Source organism: Giraffa tippelskirchi, chromosome 2 (assembly GCF_054371585.1).
Source record: "Giraffa tippelskirchi isolate mGirTip1 chromosome 2, T2T-mGirTip1v1.2.pri, whole genome shotgun sequence".
NCBI lineage: Eukaryota > Metazoa > Chordata > Mammalia > Artiodactyla > Giraffidae > Giraffa > Giraffa tippelskirchi.
This window is the reverse complement of record NC_137276.1, coordinates 149,628,114-149,648,101: the sequence shown is the minus strand read 5'-3', so window position 1 is coordinate 149,648,101 and position 19,988 is coordinate 149,628,114. Positions and strand designations below refer to the sequence as shown.

Below are 19,988 nucleotides of genomic sequence, written 5' to 3'. Positions count from 1 at the left end.
GAGCATGGCAACCCACTCCAGTATTCTTTCCTGGAGAATCCCCATGGACAGAGGAACCTGGTGGACCACAGTCCATGGGTTCACAAAGAGTTGGACACAGCTGAAGCGACTGAGCACACACGCACACACCAGACACCAAATCTGACCACTTCTTGATCTTAGACTCTCCAGCTTTCAGAACTGTGAAAAATAAACATCTACTGTTTAAACCACCCAATCTATGGCATTTTTGTTATAGCAGCCTGAGCTAACTAAAACAGACTCGACCCTGACAGAGATCACAATCTGTAGAAAAGGCCAGTGTTAATAACCAAACAGATGAATGAACCTTTTCAACTATAATAAAAAGCTAGAAAACCAAGATACACGGTATAATAGGAAAGGAACTAACAGTAAGGCAAGAAAGACTTCCCTGAAGAAATGGAGATCCAGTGGAAATCCAAAGAAAGATTAGGAGTAAATGCTGAACACACCTGAGAAGGAAGTAAGGCCTCAGGGCAAAGGACCCTGTAGGGTATGTTAAGGATTTGGCCTTATCCTAAGGACTGCAAGGAGATCCAACCAGCCATCCTAAAGGAAATCAGCCCTGAATATTCATTGAAAGGACTGATGCTGAAGCTGAAGCTCCAGTACTTTGGCCACCTGATGCGAAGAGCTGATTCATTTGAAAAGACCCTGATGCTGGGAAAGATTGAAGGCAGGAGGAGAAGGGGACAACAGAGGATGAGATGGTTGGATAGCATCACCGACTCAATGGACATGAGTTTGAGTAAACTTCTAAAGTTGGTGATGGACAGGGAGGCCTGGCATGCTGCAGTCCATGGGGTCACAAAGAGTCGGACACGACTGAGCGACTAAACTGATACTGATAGTGAAAGGTGATGGGAATGCATGTAAGCAGTTTAAGTTTGAAAGACATAATCTCATTTTCCTATAGGCAAACTTCCCTTTGGTTGCTGAGTAGAAGTTTTTCTGGAGGAAAATCAAAGTAGTTACAAAACAAAAAATTCAAAAGTGATTCTAGAGGGCACCCAAAGCCAGTGGTGGGATAGGGTGGGGAGGGAGAGTGGAGGGGGCTTCAAGATGGAGGGGAAACATATGTCTATGGCCAATTCATATTGATATGTAGCAAAAACCATCACAATATCGTAAAGTAATTAGCCTCCAATTCAAATAAGTAATTGTTTTAAGTGAAAAAATAAAGTGACTGTGGTAGTTCTGGGGTGAACTGCCCGCAACATGGACTAATGAGGATAAAGTGAGTATATATGAGGGATATTTAGAAGGTAAGGGAAAACCAATATAAATTGGTGAAATATATAAATTGGTAAATATAGAAGTCAGTTAAACTTGGTGATGTGTTGGGCATGGTGGATAAGAGGATAGGTTAAGACTCTTGGGCTTTCAGTTTATGTAAGTGGATAGTGGGGTCATTCACTGAACCAGAGAAAACAAAAGAAATTAGGTTTGGGTTGGAAATTGTAAAATCATGAGAAACATATCGACTTCAAAATTCCTTTGAATCATCCAAGTGAAGATATCAACTGAATACTTTAATCTGGAGCCCAAAGGAGTGACAGGGTCATTCATTCAATTCAGACATGATTGAATGCCTTCAGTGCGGCAGACAATGTATTAAAGACAGAGAACAGAAAAAGATGTTATGAGACACCATCTCTTCCTTCCAAGAGTAATACCTCCCCATTTCCTACAAGGTCCACATATTTTATATGGGTAATATTCAGGTTACTTCACAACCCAGCCTTGATTTATATCCACTCATATCAGTCAACCCTGATTCCCAAACTCTCCAAGCCAGTTGAGCTGGTCTACCTACTATCCTCCCAGCCAGAATGATGAGTCCTTGCCTCTACACTTTGCCCATAAAATACCCTTCCTCTACCTCCCAACTTAGGACGCCTTCCTTTCTTCCCTCTATCTGTGGAAAATCCTTCAAGAGGTGGGTCAGTCCAAGTCCTTTTTCCTCAACAGATCCTCTCAGGAGTTGAATGTGAAGATGACAGTTTTCATTCACTACAAAATTCACAAGTATATTTTCAGTGGGAACCCCTCCCCCATCATTTAATGTGAACATTTTTGGCAAAGACAACATTCCTGGGCAGCTAGCTATACAATAGGATAGATACTGTTGATAATGACATTAAGACAAATGTGAAAAATGAATTAGAGCTTCCCCCTAAGAGAAATTTGTCCCTTTGACTTTCTTATCCTATATCTATGTGCTCAGTCACTAAGTCGTGTCTGGCTTTTTGAGATCCCACGAACTGTAACCCACCAGGCTCCTCTGTCCATAGAGTTTTCCAGGCAAGAAAACTGGAGTGAAGTGCTATTCTAATAGATACAGTCATGTATATAGACTCTTCATTTTCACTATCACAATATTCAGAATTAAAAATTTTTCTTTCACCTCCCAACTCCTTCCCCTTTTCCAGGGGAGGGGGAAGTCTAGAAGAGTAAAGCATTTAAAAGAGCTTGCCTTTACTTAAAAAAAAAAAAATGGTGCCACCATTGTAACATAATGTTTCATAACTCCTCTACGAAGTTCCAGATTTTTTTGGTAAAAAAATCTGTGTACTACTTTATCAATGTACATTTTAATGATTCTGGATAACTATAATTCAAATGGCAAATAAAAAGCAATATATGCTCTAACTGGTTATATAATAAATTGTGTAATGAAGATTATAAACTTCGATTGGTTGACAAAAAGCCATAAAGTGTGAATCTTGAGGAATTTAAAGTATGTGGCCAAGGGCATCTCCACGGATGTAAACAGAGTAAATAAAACACAAAAGTTAAATGCAGGCAGCATACCCATAATTAAAAGAGGAAACTCCACCAACAGGATGACAAGCTAATATCATGGCTTTGCACTTGAGAAAAGTCTTTCTACAATAGTACTTTTCAATGGTATTTTACCAGCTTACACAGAGGGAAATCATTTCACTCACTCCTGAAATTTATTTATCAATTGAACAAAATGTGACTCAATAATACAGCCACACTGCAACATATAGGAAAGGAAGTATACATGTTTCTCTTCAGAATCAGAACCATTCATCACAGAGGTTAACAAACAAGACAGCCTTCAAAATACAATTAAGAAAGGCCCCATGACTGATACTTCATAGACTAAAAATGATCTTTCCAAGATGACATGCCGTCTCCTCCCACACAGAAAAGCTCTGGGTAACTCTTAGATGGAGGTCTCTCTTACTGAAGCGCCCTCTAACCTGGTATGTGCTGTGCTGTTCTGTGCTTAGTCACTCAGTCATGTCCGACTCTTTGTGACCCCATGGACTATAGCCCGCGAGGCTTCTCTGTCCATGGGGATTCTTGAGGCAAAAATACTGCAGTGAGTTGCCATGCCCTCCTCCAGGGGATCTTCTCAACCCAGAGATTGAACCCAGGTCTCCCGCATTGCAGGCCGATTCTTTATCATCTGAGCTGCCAGGGAAGCCCAAGAATACTGGAGAGGGCAGCTTATCCCTTCTCCAGGGAATCTTCCCACGCCAGGAATCAAACCATGGTCTCCTGCACTGCAGGCGGATTCTTTACCAGCTAAGCTACCAGGGAAGCCCTAACCAGGTATAAGGTGGTGCAAAGACTGTATTAGGAAAGAGAATAGCTAGCTTCGCCCACAAGAATCAATAAAACATAAAAGGGGTAATTTGAGCTGAGTCTTCAAGGATGATAAGAGTTCACCACACCAAAAAGAACTTTCTTGGTAGAGAGGAGAGGGTGCACAAGGCAGAGAGAGATGTAAGAATACACAGAGTATGCAGCCGTGAGGACAAAGGACAATTAGAAAGGAACGACAACAGATTCAGGAACGTAAGTAAAGAAGTATAAAAGGCATTCTAGGATGATTGCATTTTACCCCATGCTGTGCTGTGTTTAGTCAATCAGTAGTGTCTGACTCTTTGCAACCCCATGGACTGTATGTAGCCTGCCAGGCTCCTCTGTCCATGGAATTCTCCAGGCAAGAATATTGGAATGGGTTGCCATTCCCTCCTCCAGGGGATCTTCCCAATCAGGGGGATCGAACCCAGATCTCCCGCATTGAAGGCAGGTTCCTTATTGTCTGAGCCACCAGGGAAGCCCATGGGAGAGAAGGAATTATTCAATGTTTATCAAACAAGGTGCTGAGTATAGTCAGATGCATATTTTAGAACAATGGCTTGGAGCTATGTACTAACAACCATCTTTTTCCTATATTGCGAGAAATAAGAATTCTTAGTTTGGGAGCCTGTGGGAGGATGCTAAGGAAAGAATTGTGCAGACAGACGTGGGCTGGAGAGAAATCACACTGCGCAGAGCTGTGCAGCAGTGGCTCCTCTGTGGTGCAATAAACTTGTAAGGTTTATGTTGAGGCTGTATTCTGTGTTGCGGGATGCAGGAATGCCAGCCATCCAGGCAGAGCTCAGCCACCTTCCAGTGGGAAGGACAGGCAGGTTTATGCCAGACATGGTATAGGAACCAGGGACCTAGAGTGAGGCAGCAGTCACATTCATCAAGATTAGTGTTCCCTGTTCAGCTGTAGGACATGTAAAATGACAGCTAACATCAGTTGAGCTCTATGCACTAGGTACCATTTTGAGTGTTTTACATGCGTTAATTTATTCTTCATAACAACCCCATAAGTAGACACTACAATATTATCAATTCCAAAAGTGAGCTTTATGTCTTAGCTCAAGTTCCTATAACAAGGTACCATGGACTGGGTGACAAATATTTATTTCTCACATTTCTAAGAACTGGGAAGTGCAAGATCAAGGTACTGGCAGATCTGGTGTCTGATAAGGGCTCTCTTCCAGGTTTGCGGATTTGTCTTCTTCCTATTTTCTCACATGGTGAAGAAAAACCACGTTCCAGAATCTTCATCTTCTTGAAATGACAGTAACTGTACCATGGAGGCCCTACCCTCATGATCTCATCTAAACCTAATTATCTCCCAAATATCTACCTCTGAATGCCACTGCACTGGGAGTTAGGGCTTCATTCTATGAAATCAGGGCAAAGGGAGTTGGGAACACACTTTCAGTCCATAACAGCTTGAATGTTCCTCTCTCAGAAGGAAATACCATAAGCTCACTCCCTATGACAGGCTGTACTCAGGATATGAAATCTCAATATTAAAGAGGTATGGGGATGGAGTAACATTCAGAAGACATGGAGAGCGGACAGACCTGAAGGAAGAAGACCAAGCTCTAGTCTTTCTGGGCATAAATGACATATTCTGTGGAAGGGTCAAAACTGCCTGACTTTTCTAGTAGAGCAGAATTTTGGAGTTTTCTGAAAAAGTCTCTGAAGACAATTGGTTGAAGAAATACAAGATACCATGAAAACAAAGCATGGGGAATTGTGGTAGCCATAATGCTAAAGAAATGTTGAGAGAGAGCAGGAATGGAGCCATCAGATGATGGCTGAGATAAGTCTTACAGGCCACACAGAAGTTACCCATGCAAAGAACTTGGGGAGACACTCCAGGGCACTCCTTTACCAAGAGAAAAGGGTAAGTAGACAAAAAGTAGGTCAATATGATGGGCTTCCCTGATAGTTCAGTTGGTAAAGAATCTGCCTGAAATGCAGGAGACCCCGGTTCGATTCCTGGGTCAGGAAGATCCCCTGGTAAAGGGATAGGCCACCCATTCCAGTATTCTTGGGCTTCCCTTATGGCTCAATGTGGGAGACCTGGGTTTGATCCCTGGTTTGGGAAGATCCCCTAAAGAAGGGAAAGGCTATCCACTCCAGTATTTCGGCCTGGGAAATTCCATGGACTGTATAGTCCATGGGTTCGCAGAGAGTCAGACACAACTGAGCGACTTTAAGTGTGAAAAAAAAAAAGATCAAAGACAATAAGCAAATCAACTAATTTCTAATGTCTTTTAAAATCTTAAATATCCAATGTCCAAGTTTATAAGCTGGACACTATTTCTCTAATTCAAAAAAATGTTTTACAACATGAATTAGGTTCTCAAAAACCACGCTTTGGGTTTCTTCCAGGACAGATATCTTATGAACAAATACAAGTATTCTTGTCCTTAATTTTTTGGAATTTAAATCCATCGATTAAGTAATGATGCTATAAAAAAATGCAATTCAGGATGAGTCCGGAAGTGATTGGTTCCTGGGATGTCACCCAAGGAGGTAGATTCTTTTTTTTTTTTTTTTTTTTAGGAGGTAGATTCTTACATCCCTAATAAATATTCTGATCTGTATCATTCTTCCCATTCATCAGAGTAAGCAGTTCTGAAAGGTAAAGGTATAGCAAGAAAAATGAGGGAAAAAATTGTTTGCTTTGGTGACATCTGAAGCTTACACACTGCATTCTCACAGATGTTTCAGCAATATTTAAACTGCTAGGATTAAGTGGCTCCAGCTGGTGATAATTAGAACCAGGGTGAATGGAGAGAGAGAGCAGAAGGGGGGCAGCTGGAGAGAGCTCCAGCACCCACCAGGAAGAAGCTGGTTTTCCATTTCATTTGTCTCCACTACCATCACCATCCACCTGTCACTCATCTGTGTGTACCCACACTGCTTCATCGGCAATGAGAGGCTGGTGGTGCAGCAAGGTTAATTCAATCTGCCTTTTGTATATGATGTGCTGTTTATGCTGATTCTTTGCCGTAAACATGAAACTTTTATATTTTCATGAATATAAAAGTGAATATTTTTATTCAACAAATATTGTTGATTTAACATATGCCAGGCACAGGGGGTTGCTGAGGATGTAGTAGTGGATAAAATAAATTTGGCCTCCCATCACAGAGCTTAAATTCCAGTGACTGAAAAGTAAAGGTGCTGTAAGAGCTGTAAAGGCAGAAATACAGTATACTGGAGGAGTATGTGTGTCTGGGCTCAGTCTGACTCTTTGTGACCCCATGAACTGTAGCCCGCTAGGCCTCTCTGTCTGTGGAATTTTCCATCCAGGCAAGAATACAAGAGTGGGTTGCCATTTCCTACTCCAGGTTATAGGAGTATGTAAACATAGAAAATAGAAGCCCCAGGATGGTCAAGGAAGGGAGTGAGGGAGTGATAGTTCAGAGAAGAGGGGGTGTACAGAACCATTAAAAAAAGAGAGAGAAAACATATTCCAGGCAAGGAACTGAAAAATAAATCAATATAACAGAAATATTCAGTGAAAATATTTGGACTATAAAGAAAGCTGACTGCCAAAGAATTGATGCTGTTGAGCTATGGTGTTGGAGAAGACTCTTGAGAGCCCCTTGGACTGCAAGGAGATCCAACCAGTCCATCCTAAAGGAGATCAGTCCTGGGTGTTCATTGGAAGGACTGATGTTGAAGCTGAGACTCCAATACTTTGGCCACCTCATGTGAAGAGCTGACTCATTTGAAAAGACCCTGATGCTGGGAAAGACTGAGGGCAGGAGAAGGGGATGACAGAGGATGAGATGGTTGGATGGCATCACTGACTCAATGGACATGGGTTTGGGTGGACTCCGGGAGTTGGTGATGGACAGGGAGGCCTGGCGTGCTGTGGTTCATGGGGTCGCAAAGAGTTGGACATGAATGAGCAACTGAACTGAACTTGTATTTTCTATCCAAACCAGAGTCAAGGTCTATCTGGTCTCCTTTTTCACATTAGAAAAGTCCTGTTTGCCTCTTAGTAGTTTGCAAACATTTTATGTCTTTCCGAAGTCTCATAGATTTAAGCACAAACACCACCAACAACAATTATACTTTAACTGCATCCTCTCATCCCTACAACATTCTAATGGCTTTTCAACTGATGCACCTTCAAGAATTGCATCTTCTTCCTCTTGTGATCTCTAATCTTTACCTAGTTTTTTTTCCTGCTCTTTTTGCCTACATCTTTTTGCATGATGTCCCAGACTTTCACAAAAGTATTCTCTAGATATGAAACTATTTCATTTTTTTAAAGCTGAGCATAAAGTCACATAAAAATAACAATCCAATGAAGAAACAGCAGATATTTAAATTGTAAATTTTTAGTCTTACTCTCTTACTAGCATATTGATAACTAAAAGAATGAAGCTCCTTTCAAAAAGGGAAGAAAAAGAAAAGACTACTTGAAGTCAGTGAAATGAAAGTATTTGTTGAAAAGCCATCCCTTATTAATGTAATAAATATTCACTAAGTTGCTCTTTGTAAGATTTCATATCTTACATATGAACAGAAAGCTGTAGGGTCCCTACCTTATTCTTTCCATCCTAGGATAACTCTTGCACCCAGAGCAAACTTTCATTAATTCCTGAAAAGCAACTAAGCTGTCCTTAGATGATGGCGCCTGGAGAAGGCAATGGCAACCCACTCCAGTACTCTTGCCTGGAAAATCCCATGCATGGAGGAGCCTGGTAGGCTACAATCCATGGGGTCGCTAAGAGTTGGACACGACTGAGCGACTTCACTTTCACTTTTCACTTTCATGCATTGGAGAAGGAAATGGAAACCCACTCCAGTGTCTTGCCTGGGGAATCCCATGGACGGGGGAGCCTGGTGGGCTGCTGTCTATGGAGTCGCACACAGTTGGACAGGACTGAAGCGACTTAGCACCGGAAGATGATGATGGTGCCACAAGGCCCTTGTGGCTCATTTACAAATCTGTAAAAGGCCACATCTCAAGTTCTCCATCTCAGGCAGCAACATTTTCACGTTTCCCTTCCCAGCTCTTTTCCAACTTTTGCCCTGTTATCTAATATCTTACTACCTTTTCTATTCTGTTAGATTTGTCAGAAAAATAAGTAAGCATACCAGCCCAATCATGGCAAATAAGTAAGAGAGAACTCTCCTCAAGTATCAGCATCAAAGAAAAAAAAAAGCCATGAGATGGATGACATGAAGAAACAGTCACAACAGACATTCTCCACAAAGGCCTAATCAGGTACTTTTTTTGTGTCACCCAGTTCTACAAGTGTTCTGTGTAGCTCTCACCCACACAGGTCTCTGGTCAATTGGTCTAAAGACAACTATGTAACATAAATATACTAATCATAAACATTGTACACAATAAATATTCATAATGCTAGTATTGTAAGGGAGGGAGAGTATAATCATAGTATCTAGAATTGACTGAAATAATGATTTCAAATCATTAAAATGAAATAATGATTTCAAATCATTTACTGAATTTCTCAAATTCAGTAAAAATGGAAGGATTCCTCCATATTCATCAGTCAATGCTGGACTACCTCTAGAAGAATAGTTAAGAAGTGCTGAAAATCTCTCAACTAGTCAAGAGGTGGGTTGGAGCCTCATGGACTCATAAAGATGATAAGGTCCCTACTGGACCTACCATACACAAATTATCACAGGGAAATTTAGGATGGGCAGCAAGTATTCTAAGAAACCACATGATCACTTTCAAAATATGAAAGCAGGAATTCTAAAGGCCATAAAAATCAGTTCCACAATGGACAAAAGGCCCATCCTTGAGAAGATGAAGTTACCAATAGCTATAGATCCTCCCTTCATCTCTCAGCACAGAGCACATCTGCACATTTTTTGACCAGCTTCCTCCTTGTTCTTGACACTTGCATCCCAGAGAAACTGATCAAAAATGGCTGGTCCCAGGTGACATTTCTATTGTAAACCATTTGATTCCTTTCGAATATACCACTACTGAGCTCATAGTTAAGAGCACTGACCAAAGAAACAGGAGACATTTACTCAACACGTGGGGCCAGTGACTCTGAGGAACTCTGAGCTGAAAGACTCAGCCTCAAACCAAAGACAGAACACTGACAATATTGTCACCTCTAAAAATAATCTCAGGCTGACACATGGGAACCTTTTCATTCTAAAAGGAACTATCATAATAGAATAAAGGTTATCAATTCAAGTATTTATAAACTTTATTTCTAAATTGGATTTACAGTATAGGAAACTTGCTAAAAAGTTGGCCTACAGAACAGGAATCTTTATTTTATTCAGTGAAATGCTTGCTATGTGCTAGGCTATTTTTAATTTTTTCTAAGAAAAGTTGATATTAGAGATGGAAAAACATCACAGAAAATCTACTGCTCAGTCTTGTGAAGTTTCATTTAAGAAACATGAGCTATTCAATAAATCTTTATGTTTAAAAAAACATACATATCTATATGATTTAAGGAAAAGCAAAAGAAATGCTCAAAGGATCAGTTCTTAGCTATATATTTATGGCTAAAATGTGAGTTGTATTTATTCATTGAGAGAAATAAAAAAATTAAGCAAGAAGAAACAGATACCTACAAGTTACATGTAAATTTGCTCACAAAAATTATCCTGTTCTTTAACAACAAGGAATTATAATCATCCACAGGCACATACAATCTTTAAAATGTGTTCCACTAATGAATTCTTAAAGGAAGACACAGTTAAACTAGTCAAGTTCCATATCATCTAGCTATGCCAAATCAATTTCACCCTTAACGCATTGACCTCATACTTGAGTCCCTAAAAAACCCCAAACTTTAGGATGCATCTGAATCACCTGGAAGGTTGATAAAACACAGATTGTTGAGCATCATTTCAGAGATCTGATTTAGTAGGTCTTGAGTGGGAATCAAGAATTTGAATTTGTAGTAGGTTCAAGGCAATTCTGATGCTGCTGATTAAAGGACCATACTCTGAGAGCTTCTACCCTGGAATATTCATTTTTAAACACACATTCATTTTCAAAATCTCAGACTCCAGTAAGTTATCCTTAGGCTTATGTATTTGATTATATGAATAGCAGGTCACATGTGGAAGAGGCTAAAGTCAGCTTATTCATATATGCTTTAGGTAAAACTGATCTAAAAGTATTTTTTGCTTAAATAAATTCTTCAAAGAAATTCGTTTCTATCTTTTTCTAAAGCATATTTGAATTGAGATAAATTCTTTATAACAAATAGTACATTATCTTGAGTTTTGAGATCTTTCAAATGCTTACTCTGTGTCTTTTTGAAGTCATGTAATCTTAATACAGTTAAATATTTCACCTTAAAGACTCAGAGGAAATTTTATAATAGAACATCAACTATTCTAAAAAATTGTAGAACAAACTGACTGTGGCTTCTTTATGGCAAACTTCATGTAATGTGTCAGTTCCTTCAAAGCATAATAACTGGGTAATAGTAGAAGATTTCTATCTTTAAATCAAACTAAAATGAAGCAGTATTATATTACAGATACTCAGAATTAAAATAGTCACTTACAGGGGTTGTAATCATAAATTCAATAAAATTATTTTTAAACAATAAAAATTATTTAAACCTTTTGTTAATATTGAAGACTCACTGTCTTTTGAAGACTCACTTTCTTCTGAAGTGTTTAACAAATTTGTATAGAGGGACACCAAGCAGAAGCACAGAATTACCTCTGTCCCAACTCATTGCAGGATCTCTCCTGAGGGGAGTTTTGACTTTGGTATCTTATAGGAAATATACAGATGAAAGCATTAATGCTATTTTTTTGTTCCCAAGAGTCAGAAATCCCCAAACCCTTTGTAATTTTGTAGATCTCATTCTTATGAGATAATAACTCTCATACTATGATGAATACTCAGGCCCATTTCCAGAATATATGACTGTATATTTCTCTAATCTTCTAAACCATCAAGTACCCCTAAACTCCTCGTGAATGATTCTAGTAATTCCCAAGACAATATTCACTTCAATAATTGCATTTTATCTATGTATAAAAGACCAACTGTACCAGCTATTTATAAGTTCCAAACTACACATTCACCATTCAAAGCTTTATCAAATTCTTAAGTTAGCAGAAAGAAAAAGAAACCAAAGATTAACTCAATTATTAGAATTATCTTGATGATTAAATTGGCCTGTGAGTTATTAGATTATTTGCTTATGATAGTTGGTTCAAAAAGCATCCACTGATACGGTTTAGTGTATATACATTACAAGTTTGAAAATGAATTAGAATACTAGCTAGGTATGCCGGCTAGAAAAATTATTTAAAATAATTTGAATTATTTAAAATATCTTTGAGTAATCCTGAAAAGGAAGTCAAGTTTAAATGCACAGTCTATATAATCCAGTGATTCTCAACCTTGACCTCATGTTAAAATTATCTGTGAAGATTTTAAACATACCAATACCTGTGCTCCACCTCCAGAAACTTTAATTGGTTTATGGGTGATCTATATGTGACTCTGATATGCAACCAGAACTACTAACTTACCAGAGGATATTTAATGGTCAATCAAAAACTTCCATTTTCCTTAAATGTCAAAATGAATAATTGTTTCCTAATAATTTATATATTGAATGAAATTGGCTTAAGATAGAATGACTATAAAATTTATTCTCCAAGCCACAACACTTTTGAAATTTTTTTTCTCTTCTTTCCTTTTTCTTCAAGTCCTCTATTACACCTTTAACTTTCATTTTCATAACCCACTATTAACTTGCAAAAAAAAAAACCCTATTTTTGAAGCAAACTACATACATATATCTTATACCTTTTGTGTTTTCTTTTTTTAATGTTTTTTTTCCTGTTTTACTTTTTTTTACTGTTTCTTTTTTTACTGTTTTACTGTTTTTTTTTCTTTTTACACTGTTTCCTTTTTTCTTTTTTTTTTATATTGTAAGTTTTATAAGAGTCTAACCTCTACTCTAGATTTTTAATCTTTGTTTTACATATTTGATATCAATTTTGTACATTTAAGAACCCAATCTTTAGGACCCATTTTTACTCAGGAGTGTGATCACTGGCCTGATCACTCTCTCCCCCTATTGATGCTCTTTCTTCTCCCCCAGGGAACCTCTATCTCCCACCCTCCTCCTTCTCTTCTCAACCCAATTCTGTGAATCTCTGAGGGTGTTCTGGGTACCGGAGAACACTTCAGGAACAGGATACTGCCCAGATCTCTCTCTCCCCTCTTGATTCCTCCCTTTCTACTCATGCTCACCTCTATTACCTTCCTCCCCCCTCTCTATGTATCTCTGTGAACCACTCTGAGGGTTCCAGACTGTGGAAAGCACAGAGGGAAGTGCTTACTGGCTAGATTGCTCTCTCCACATTTGAATTCCCCTCTTCCCCTCCTGGTCACCTCAACCCCCCCCACCTCATCTCTCCATGTAACTCAGTGAACCTTTCTGGGTATCCCTCACTGTGGAGAATCTTTTCACCATTAACCTAAAAGTTTTATTATTGAGGCTGTATGGAAGGAGAAGTCTTGAGGCTACTGCAAGAATAAGACTGAAAGCCAGGGGAAACATTAATTAATAAGAGACCATCCAATAGCCTCCATATATACACTGAAACCAAGCTCCACCCAAGAGACAATAAGTTCCAGAACAAGACATACCACGCAAATTCTCCAGCAACGCAGGAACATAGACCTGAGCATCAATATACAGGCTGCCCAGAGGCACACCAAATCCATAGACATCTCAAAAATTAATACTGGTCACTCCATTGCAATCTAGAGAGCAGAAATCCAGCTCCACCCACCAGAACACCGACACAAGCTCCCCCAACCAGGAAGCCTTGACAAGCCACCTGTCCAACCCCAACCGCAGTGAGGAACCTCCACAATAAAGAGGAACTTCATACTACCAGAATACAGAAGGGCCACGCCTAACACAGCAATCTAAACAAGATGAAAAGGCAGAGAAATACTCGGCAAGTAAAGGAAAATGAGAAATGCCCACAAAGCCAAACAAAAGAGGAGGAGATAGGGAATCTATCTGAAAAAGAATTTAGAATAATGATAATAAAAATGATCCAAAATCTTGAAAGCAAAATGGAGTTACAGATAAATAGCCTGGAGACAAAGATTGAGAAGATGCAAGAAATGTTTATCAAGGACTTAGAAGAAATAAAAAGGAGTCAATATAGAATGAATAATGAAATAAAGGAGATAAAAGACACTCTGGAGGGAACCAAAAGTAGAATAACGGAGGCAGAAGATAGGATAAGTGAGGTAGAAGACAGAATGATGGAAATAAACGAAGCAGAGAGGAAAAAAGAAAAAAGAATCAAAAGAAATGAGGAAAACCTCCGGGACCTCTGGGACAATATGAAACGCCCCAACATTCGAATCATAGGAGTCCCAGAAGAAGAAGATAAAAGGAAAGGCCATGAAAAAATACTCGAGGAGATAATAGTTGAAAATTTCCCTAAAATGAGGAAAGAAATAGTCACAGAAGTCCAAGAAACCCAGAGAGTTCCAAACAGGATAAACCCAAGGCGAAACACCCCAAGACACATATTAATCAAATTAACAAAGATCAAACACAAAGAACAAATATTAAAAGCAGCAAGGGAAAAACAATAAATAACACACAAGGGGATCCCCATAAGGATAACAGCTGATCTTTCTATAGAAACCCTTCAGGCTAGAAGGGAATGGCAGGACATACTTAAAGTGATGAAAGAGAATAATCTACAACCCAGATTACTGTACCCAGCAAGGATCTCATTCAGATATGAAGGAGAATTCAAAAGCTTTACAGACAAGCAAGAGCTGAGGGAATTCAGCACCACCAAACCAGCTCTCCAACAAATGCTAAAGGATCTTCTCTAAACAGGAAACACAGAAAGGATGTTTCAACACGAACTCAAAACAACAAAGTAAATGGCAACGGGATCATACTTATCAATAATTACCTTAAATGTAAATGGGTTGAATGCCCCAACCAAAAGACAAAGGCTTGCTGAATGGATACAAAAACAAGACCCCTATATATGCTGTCTACAAGAGACCCACCTCAAAACTAGGGACACACACAGGCTGAAAGTGAAGGGATGGAAAAACATATTTCATGCAAACGGAGACCAAAAGAAAGCAGGAGTCGCAATACTCATTTCAGATAAAATAGACTTTAAAATAAAGGATGTGAAAAGGGACAAAGAAGGACACTACATAAAGATCAAAGGATCAATCCAAGAAGAAGACGTAACAATCATAAATATATATGCACCCAACATAGGAGCACCACAATATATAAGGCAAATACTAACAAGTATGAAAGGGGAAATTAACAATAACACAATAATAGTGGGAGACTTTAATACTCCACTCACGCATATGGATAGATCAACTAAACAGAAAATTAACAAGGAAACACAAACTTTAAATGATACAATAGACAAATTAGATATAATTGATATTTACAGGACTTTCCACCCCAAAACAATCAATTTTACCTTTTTCTCAAGTGCACATGGAACTTTCTCCAGGATAGATCACATCCTGGGCCATAAATCTAGCCTTGGTAAATTCAAAAAAATTGAAATCATCCCAGCCATCTTCTCTGACCACAATGCAGTAAGATTAGACCTCAATTACAGGAAAAAACCTATTAAAAATTCCAACATATGGAGGCTAAACAACACGCTTCTGAATAACCAACAAATCACAGAAGAAATCAAAAAAGAAACAAAATTATGCATAGAAACGAATGAAAATGAAAACACAACAACCCAAAACCTATGGGACACTGTAAAAGCAATACTAAGGGGAAGGTTCATAGCAATACAAGCGTACCTCAAGAAACAAGAAAAAAATCAAATAAATCAACTAACTCTACACCTAAAGCAACTAGAGAAGGAAGAAATGAAAAACCCCAGGGTCAGTAGAAGGAAAGAAATCTTAAAAATTAGGGCAGAAATAAATGCAAAAGAAACAAAAGAGACCATAGCAAAAATCAACAAAACTAAAAGCTGGTTTTTCGAGAAGATAAACAAAATTGACGAGCCATTAGCCAGACTCATCAAGAAACAAAGGGAGAAGAATCAGATCAACAAAATTAGAAATGAAAATGGAGAGATCACAACAGACTCCACAGAAATACAAAGGATCATAAGAGACTACTACCAACAGCTATATGCCAATAAAATGGACAACTTGGAAGAAATGGACAAATTCTTAGAAAAGTATAACTTTCCAAAACTGAACCAGGAAGAATTAGAAGATCTTAACAGACCCATCACAAGCACGGAAATCAAAACTGTAATCAGAAATCTTCCAGCAAACAAAAGCCCAGGACCAGACGGCTTCACAGTGGAATTCTACCAAAAATTTAGAGAAGAGCTAACACCTATCCTACTCAAACTCTTCCAGAAAATTGCAGAAGATGGTAAACTTCCAAACTCATTCTATGAGGCCACCATCACCCTAATTCCAAAACCAGACAAAGATGTCACAAAAAAGGAAAACTACAGGCTAATATCACTGATGAACATAGATGCAAAAATCCTTAATAAAATTCTAGCAAACAGAATCCAACATCATGTTAAAAAGATCATACATCATGACCAAGTGGGCTTTATCCCAGGAATGCAAGGTTTTTTTAACATCCGCAAATCAATCAATGTAATACACCACATTAACAAATTGAAAGAAAAAAACCATATGGTTATCTCAATAGATGCAGAAAAAGCCTTTGACAAAATTCAGCATCCATTTATGATAAAAACCCTCCAGAAAGCAGGAATAGAAGGAACATATCTCAACATAATAAAAGCTATATATGACAAACCCACAGCAAACATTATCCTCAATGGTGAAAAATTGAAAGCATTTCCCCTAAAGTCAGGAACAAGGCAAGGATGCCCACTTTCACCACTACTATTCAACATAGTTTTGGAAGTTTTGGCCACAGCAATCAGAGCTGAAAAAGAAATAAAAGGAATACAGATAGGAAAAGAAGAAGTAAAACTCTCACTGTTTGCAGATGACATGATCCTCTACATAGAAAACCCTAAAGATTCTACTAGAAAATTACTAGAGTTGATCAATGAATATAGTAAAGTTGCAGGATATAAAATTAACACACAGAAATCCCTTGCATTCCTATACTCCAATAATGAGAAAACAGAAAGAGAAATTAAGGAAACAATACCATTCACCATTGCATCAAAAAGAATAAAATACTTAGGAATATATCTACCTAAAGAAACAAAAGACTTATATATAGAAAACTATAAAACACTGATGAAAGAAATCAAAGAGGACACAAACAGATGGAGAAATATACCGTGTTCATGGATTGGAAGAATTAATATAGTGAAAATGAGTATACTACCCAAAGCAATCTATAGATTCAATGCAATCCCTATCAAGCTACCAATGGTATTTTTCACAGAACTAGAACAAATCATCTCACAATTTGTATGGAAATATAAGAAACCTCGAATAGCCAAAGCAATCTTGAGGAAGAAGAATGGAACTGGAGGAATCAACCTGCCTGACTTCAGGCTCTACTACAAAGCCACAGTCATCAAGACAGTATGGTACTGGCACAAAGATAGAAATATAGATCAATGGAACAAAATAGAAAGCCCAGAGATAAACCCACGCACATATGGACACCTTATCTTCGACAAAGGAGGCAAGAATATACAATGGAGAAAAGACAATCTCTTTAACAAGTGGTGCTGGGAAAACTGGTCAACCACTTGTAAAAGAATGAAACTAGAACACTTCCTAACACCGTACACAAAAATAAACTCAAAATGGATTAAAGATCTAAACGTAAGACCAGAAACTATAAAACTCCTAGAGGAAAACATAGGCAAAACACTCTCCGACATAAATCACAGCAGGATCCTCCATGACCCACCTCCCAGAATATTGGAAATAAAAGCAAAAATAAACAAATGGGACCTAATTAAAATTAAAAGCTTTTGCACAACAAAGGAAACTATAAGCAAGGTGAAAAGACAGCCTTCAGAATGGGAGAAAATAATAGCAAATGAAGCAACAGACAAACAATTAATCTCAAAAATATACAAGCAACTTCTGCAGCTGAATTCCAGAAAAATAAATGACCCAATCAAAAAATGGGCCAAAGAACTAAACAGACATTTCTCCAAAGAAGACATACAGATGGCTAGCAAACACATGAAAAGATGCTCAACATCACTCATTATTAGAGAAATGCAAATCAAAACCACAGTGAGGTATCATTTCACACCAGTCAGAATGGCTGCTATCCAAAAGTCTACAAGCAATAAATGCTGGAGAGGGTGTGGAGAAAAGGGAACCCTCTTACACTGTTGGTGGGAATGCAAACTAGTACAGCCACTATGGAGAACACTGTGGAGATTCCTTAAAAAACTGGGAATAGAACTGCCATATGACCCAGCAATCCCACTGCTGGGCATATACACCGAGGAAACCAGAATTGAAAGAGACACGTGTACCCCAATGTTCATCGCAGCACTGTTTACAATAGCCAGGACATGGAAGCAACCTAGATGCCCATCAGCAGACGAATGGATAAGGAAGCTGTGGTACATATACACAATGGAATATTACTCAGCCATTAAAAAAAATACATTTGAATCGGTTCTACTGAGATGGATGAAACTGGAGCCCATTATACAGAGTGAAGTAAGCCAGAAAGAAAAACAACAATACAGTATACTAATGCATATATATGGAATTTGAAAGATGGTAACAATAACCCTATATGCGAGACAGAATAAGAGACACAGATGCATAGAACAATTTTATGGACTCTGAGGGAGAAGGTGAGGGTGGGACGTTCTGGGAGAATAGCATTGAAACATGTATATTATCGTATGTGAAACAGAACACCATTCCATGTTCGATGCATGAGACAAGGGCTCAGGGCCGGGGCAATGGGATGACCCAGAGGGATGGGATGGGGAGGGAGGTGGGTGGGGGGTCCAGGAAGGGGAACACATGTAAACCCATGGCTGATTCATGTCAATGTATGGCAAAAACTATTACAATATTGTAAAGTAATTAGCCCCCAACTAAAATAAATCAATTTATAAAAAAAAAAAAAAAAGATAGTGAACGGAGTTACTATTTGCAATTGACCTAGGACAGCAAGGGTAAACCAGGACTGTCCTGGGCAAAACAGAGTGCCCTATGGTCACTCTACTCATAGAAGAGTTACTGGATGTTTTTAACTATATAATTTGTGTTTAAGATATTTCATAATTAGCCCCCAACTAAAATAAATAAATTTATTTAATTAAAAAAAGATATTTTATATACTATACAGTTACATATGCCAAAAGATTGAGGTTTTTAATGACAGAAGACAGTTTGACACTTGAAAAGTTAACATTTAGATTCTCAATCCACTGGATAAATGCCTATTTACTTAAGATCATGTGTAAAGAGAAGATTTTTGGACTAAATTAAGATTTGCTGGGAGAGCAAACTAAAATAGTAGAGATAATATTTTAAATATCATTAATTTTCTGTGCCAACCCCATTTCAGTGGATAATCACATGCAATAATGCTGACTCTCAAAATGGTAGATTAAAAGAATTCATTTCTGTTTTTAATTAAAACTGAGAAAGTAGGAACTAATAATATAATATGTGTCAGAGCCACATGTGTGCAGTATCAAAGATAAGAAGGGGATTGCAGCAAGGGTTTGCTTCTTGAGTTCCTTGACAATTTACAAGGAAAGCAGAAAGCATGGAAGCTGGTGGCTGCCATAGAGATACATGATGACACGCGAAGCAGCTCTTTTGTTGGCTGAGTTGCTGGAAGCCGTTGCCTTGGTCCTCTAATTGCTCAAGGTCACCAACAACATTGTCCATGTACATACATCCAGTATGACAGCCTCTACAACCCCTGAGGGGTCTATGGATGCATCAACTTTGGGATGTTTTTATTGGTAATCTCTAGTATCAGATCTTAATGCCAGCTGGGCTTGAAGATGATAGAAAAATCATCCTGTTCTGCACAGACTTAAATGAAAAGGTGATGGGTCTTTGGCAGGCGGAGGGGTGGGGGGTTGGGGGGGTTGGGGAGAGACACAATATACTCCTCTATAAATAAACCCCACCAGATCTCTAAATAAGATTGACTCGCTGTTTCCTCCATGCCCTTCCTGAATTTCTGAAGTCCTCAGAGTACAATGAATAGTTTCCCTATTTAACAAAATGTGTTACCAGAATGCCCTTCTCTGCACGGATTATGGAGATCTCTAACCTAGTACAAATCTCAGTTTATAGGGGCTTTACCACTTGCACCAGAATTCCTTCTATTTATCAGTAGCACTGT

General features: G+C 38.4%; 1 protein-coding gene across 2 annotated transcripts in view; it reads right to left on the bottom strand.

Annotated features, from left to right (window-relative positions):
• The window catches only part of LOC145538674 (uncharacterized), a 736,734-nt gene that overhangs the window by 645,052 nt on the left and 71,694 nt on the right, over positions 1 to 19,988 (bottom strand). The window lies entirely within an intron of this gene.